Genomic DNA, 6,000 nt, shown 5'->3' on the forward strand with positions numbered 1-6,000 from the left:
TTCCTGTCATTTCGGGTCATTTAGTCCTGTGTGATGCTCTGCGTATTACTCATATCTGGTCCAACAAAATGCATGAGCTCTCGCTGATGCACGTGGTTGCACAAGCAAACAAAGGTGCAGAAGTCCAGCACACAAAGGTACACAAGCAAAAAAAACAAAAAAAAAACCTTTTCAGTGTTCTAGCAATTCATGCTCAGGCAGTCAGGCAACGCTCCAAGGTATTCATTACTATTGATGTCAGAATCCACAACAAGAAGTGATGGCTGAACCTCCTGCAGTCTGTACTGCTTAAAGTCGAGCTCCTCTCCCCCAGCTGTTGCTCTCTGTCTTCACTTAGGAGGAGGGTAAGACTGTGATGATTAATGCACTCTCTGCTGGGATGCAAGAAAAAAAAAACAAACAAAAAAAAAGCAGTCGAGTTTCTGCTGAAGTGCTCCACTCATGTTGCGGTGAATCAAAAATCTTCACTATTGAGCAATGCTGAAAAATAACTGCATCAAAATTGAAAATCGTAACGGTCTCGCACTTTTCCACGGGTGTGCCACTGTTGCTGCTGAAGATGGATTAACCCGATGCCTGTTTGCTCTCAGGGTTGTCGGGGTATGCAGTGCTGCTTCTCCAGTCCCAGCTTTTGACTTCAACCAGTCTTTATCAATCAAATAGGCTGTGGCCTGTGGGAGAAGAGACAACACACTGCATCACGATGTTTGCTTTATCACTGTGGCAGAGGCAAAATAAACAGCAGCGGAGCATGTAAGGGTTTTATTTATGAGAATTTTTCTCTTTGTGCTGAATAAAAATGGTAACGCAGTTACATGGTGTGACAGCTACTCTCTATTCTTGCATTCTCTGAGTGATTGCTTTGATGTTTGTTCACCTCGGGGCTCCTGTTCTTGCTGACAATGCTCAGAATTGTGGTATGAGCTGTGTACTGGTAACATTAACTTGATTTGCCTCGGTGGAGGTGCTGAACGCTGGAGATAGCGCTGAGCTTAGTGAGTGGAGCTCTGCGGTATTTCATTGTACTCTCTGTTTACCTCTAAACAATTTGCAGGACGTACTGGGGGCATTTGTAGCTGTGTTAGTAAAATGAAAAGGCCCTAACAGATTGAAACAGATATAAAATTTGTATTGTGTTGTGGAATTTGACACGAGTTCTGGCTTTTGAGCATTTTTTAAAAAGGAAAAAAAAAAAAATTTACCAACCTGCAGATAGTTGTGCTTCATATAAAGGAGTGGCAAAGATTTCTTTAAAATTATATTTGAATAAATCTGGGATTTTGTAAATTTACTTCCTAAACTGTATTATAATTCAACACTGCACCCTATTGTAAAAGTCTGAGACAGCATCCTCCCTTCTCTCTGGGTAGAGATGTTAAGCTAAGAAATGCACAATTTTTTTTGTTTATCTTGCTAACAAACAAATAAACTGGAGTAGTCACATATTCCCCTTAAAGGAGGAATGATGTAACCAGCAGCCTGATTTCATGCGATGGAGCCCGGTAGAAAATGTCACAGTTTTCCCAATCCTGAGCGAGACTCTGAAGCAGTCGAAAACAACATCATGGTTATTTTCTCACACTTTTCTGTAGAGCCACAAAAAGACCGTGCAGCTGCATTTAAAAGCTGCATTGTGCTCCACACGAGGGTTCTCACAATGCCTTGCAAAACCACTTTCACATTTTGTTACATTATTACATGTAAATTTTTAAGAGAAGGGCTGACGCAAGTGAACCATTGTGAATTGGAAGGGAAGGACACACGGCTTTCTAAAATTTTCACAGAAAAAAAGAAAAAAACTCTTTTCAAACTGAATTCAGATCCTCTGAGTCAATGTGTCAGCATCACCTTTCATTGCAATTACGGCTGCAAGTCTTTCGCCATAACTAGCTGCCATCTTTGCACGTCTTTCTCATTGACTTTCTCATGGGTGCTTCTGCATAAAAACTTTTTATTATCAAACGCATGAAGAAACAATGTGATGAGGCTACATCAAATGGGAATGTTTTTCATGTTCTGGCTTGAAAAAAATTATGTCAACATTTAAGAGCCTTTAGCTGGTGTAGAACAACACAGCAGAGAATAAAACAGAAGGAGATTTTTGTTTGAGATTGTTTGGAGCTAGCTGATATTTCTCATGGAGTTTGTAATGTTTCTCAGCGGACTGAACTTTCAGAATAGTGACATCCAAATAGAGGAAGAGACACAGGTTGGCCTAGTCTAGTCAGATTAATCAAGTTGAATTAGAGAGAAGAATGCTCATCTATCCTTGTGTTTATGTGTTTTTTATGTGATTTTAATGTGTTTTTAATGTTCAAAGAGTGTTTATTACTTTATGGATTGATTGAAGTGGCAAAACTGGAGAATATATCCCACATGTTTTTGTTCATCAGTGACGAGTTAAATCTCATTTAAAACTATTTTCTCAACAATGATCAATAATGATCAAAAATAATATATATTTTTTTCCCTTCATGCTTAACTTTGAAGCATCTTTTATCGGTTATCGCAGGTCATAACCCATTTCATCCATTTTTGAGGTATTGAGAAGAATACAGTCACATCCTATAATGAAGTACGATATTTATTTTATTTTTGAAACAAAATTTCACAATATTGAGTAGCTTTGAGTTTATGGTAAAATTACTATAAAAAACAGAAAATCTGTTTATGGTAACTTTAAATAAAAATGGCTGAGTGGGGTGTTTATGAGAATATATATTATCGGATAGATACATTTTCTAAGAACTGTTTTAATGAGTTAAGCTAAAAAATACATAAAGCTAAGGTTTAGACAAAGTTATAGAGTTGATTTTGTGTTAATTATTGGAAAGTGGCGTTCATTCTCAAAGGGTACACCTAAAGTTCAAAAAGACATGTTAAATGAATTTGTTACTCTGTTATCTAACCCTATGTGTCTGTGATAAGTTTCTCACATTGCCATATGTCTCAGCGACTGACAACTTGAGATCAGCACCAGCAAACCTGCAACCATGTATGAACTAAGAGGGCAAGAAAATGAGTGTAAGGATGAATTTATGACTGTACAATCAGAAAAAAAAGCATTACTTCAAAGCAGTCATAGTTTACTATTTGATAATTTACTCTGTTATTGTCCCACTTACTCATCAGTTTTATGTTTTTTTTCATTATAGTTTATTTTTTTTGTCATTGTTTTTTAGAAACATCTGACTTGCAGTGTCTCTGCTGATCTGTCTCACATTTAAACGTAAAAATTCTCCCTAATATTTACCGACAGCACAACAATGAAACATACTTCTTTCTTGCACACAGCCAGTATTGCTCTATACAATCACAGATGTGACTTAGGATTTTCATTGCTGCAGGACAAACACTGAAGATGTCAGTTCACTCATGCTGGTAAAGGCTAAAGTGCTTTAAGGGGTGTTGGAGAAAAAAATAGCGCCGTTGTGGGGATTTTGCTCTCTTTTTGGCCACTTATACCCATAGGGTCATTAGGAGGGTGCTGACAGCGTTTGTGCTACACTCTGTATGTGTGGGCATTAGTTTTGCTGTCACTAACAACAGAAGGGAACAGAACTGTTGCCATTAGCTGTTAGATTTTCTGATATGCACTCAGTGGGAGTAGGTTCTGAGGAGCCGAGCTGCCAACCGGTAGAGATAACAGACAGTCCAGGCCTCGCGCCCCTGTTTTGTCCTCCATGACTGAACTCTGTTTTTTGAAGCGTTCAGTAAAGATTATGTTTGTGTTAATAATTTTACTGGTTTCCTGTGTTTTCCAGCAAGAAGCTTTAATATGAAATAAGACAAGAAAACAAGAAGGCCAAACAACACCACAATGGATGTCTTGTACATTTCTATTTTTTTTTTCTTTACAATTTTGCTTAAATGCAGAACTTAACAAAAATAGCTAGTGAGAGCTTATCCACCACATCATTTATTTTCCCATGTGTCCAGACATGGGAACACAAAAAAGGACTATGAGTCAGTAAAACAAGAAACAACATAAAAACAAGCAGGATGACATAAATAAAAAATGGGTGATGAGAGGGCGGTTTGGGTATTTTTATGTCATCTATCCTACTTTTGACAAAGACTACAAACTAAGGCACTTTGCTGTCTTTCAAAAGTTTTGTAAAGATAAAGTTCTCTCTAACTTTTCCCACATTTTGTCACATTATAACCACACATATCAGTGTTGACTATTGATATATTTGGTTATAGACAAAGTTGTGTGTAATTCTGTGGAAGAAAAGAAAGATGTTATTTATTTTTATTTAACATAAAATAAACAAAGATCTGTATTCAGGTCCTTCAATCAGTTGTTCCTATGATGGCTCTTGCTGCAGTAAACTACTTATTTTTTTCACAAGATAAATCTGAAAACTCTCAAACCTGATTTTTCTTTTTTTTGCCTTAAAAATTTGATATTGTGTGTGGATCATGAATAAAAAAAAACATCAACAATATATCTGTAGTTGCAATGAAAACACAACATTAATATTTAAAGAATAAATAAATAATTTTCTGTTTGCTGTACAATTCTGTGCCTGAACCATATGGCTTCTCTATGATTTGCTTCCATCTTTCCAAGAACAAAAAAAACAACAAATATAAACATAAAGAAATGGTTTGCCACTGAGTCAGATTTAGATTAGTGGATGGACAGATGGGAATACATAATGGAGATGAACATACAGCATTTTATTATACAGAAAGGGGACTGTGGAAGTATTCTTATAAATAAGCATTGCCCCACTTGTTATGATGAATGTATATGACACTAGGCTCTGTAATAGCTCCATTCAGAGTTCCCCCCAAAAGACTAATACCACCTTACACCCTCCCTTGCACACTACAATCATGTTTCTTCAGTATCTGTGCTTTGGGGGCCATAGAGTGTGATTCTGATGAAGTCTAAATCACTTACATCATCCTCTGAGGACAAGGTTTAAACCATTTAGAGAGAATGATGCTTCATTTTTTTCCCCCCCCTGCACTGAGTTGTTTTCCAACAGTTTACAGAGCTTTTAAACCCACACCAGGCTTTGTTTTCCTCTCTTCAGTGGCGTGTAAAAATGTAATTCTTCCTTATCATGACCCAAACATGCAGTCGTTCATCCAGAAGCTGCCAGTTTTTATTTGCTCGGCCTCAGTCTGCTTGTCTGCCACATGACAAGAATAGCTGAAACAAAATCTTTTGAGTGGTTAGGCACAGGTAGTAATTCAATGTTTTTTTTTTTTATCCTCCAATAAATGTTATTAGCATACAATAGTATTCACGTTATGTTGTGTTTTCACTCTGGGGCTTAATAGGGTAATCATTTCTTGTCATTTCATTGCCAAGAACTTTAATGGAATTTCTGTATAATTGCAAAAATGCTAATGGGAATCTGGGCTTTTGGAATGTAAAATTGCAGAAAACAAATATTATGAGGGAAGATAAATTACTGAAAGCGATAGAATTACTAATATAAATGATAAGAATAAAAAGGGAGCTGCAAAATAATGGGCTACCTTCAACCAAAGAGGAATGTGTCACGCAAAGAGCTTTTTGCAAAAGTATGAATGCTCCTTGTGCTTTTCACATATTTCCCACATTGAAACCTCAAAATTGGGATCTTTTTTTTTATTACAGACAACAAAAAGTAACGATTAATTGTGAATGACTAAGTACAAATCTGAAAGGTGTGGCTCAACTCTTTTTACTAATTTATTCTGACATATAATAAATATAACCCAGTTAAACCAATCACATGGACAGTATACAAAATAAAACTGAATCTTGTGGCCTGTATGCAAAATGTTATGTTCTGCAAAAAACTGTGACTTTCCAAATAACACAATTTCCCCTGTGACAAAATGGTGTTGGCAGCATCATGATATGAGGTGTTTCTGGTGATGCTGGTCAAAGCTGAGTAAACCTGGAAGAAATTTAAATCCTGCAATAGTAAGGACATTTTGACAGGTCTAACAAATCGATGTTCAAAGACACTCTTTGTCCGACTTGGCTTAAGC

Source organism: Poecilia mexicana, unplaced genomic scaffold, assembly GCF_051168715.1.
Source record: "Poecilia mexicana isolate PSO_F unplaced genomic scaffold, ASM5116871v1 scaffold_16, whole genome shotgun sequence".
In the NCBI taxonomy this organism is placed as follows: domain Eukaryota; kingdom Metazoa; phylum Chordata; class Actinopteri; order Cyprinodontiformes; family Poeciliidae; genus Poecilia; species Poecilia mexicana.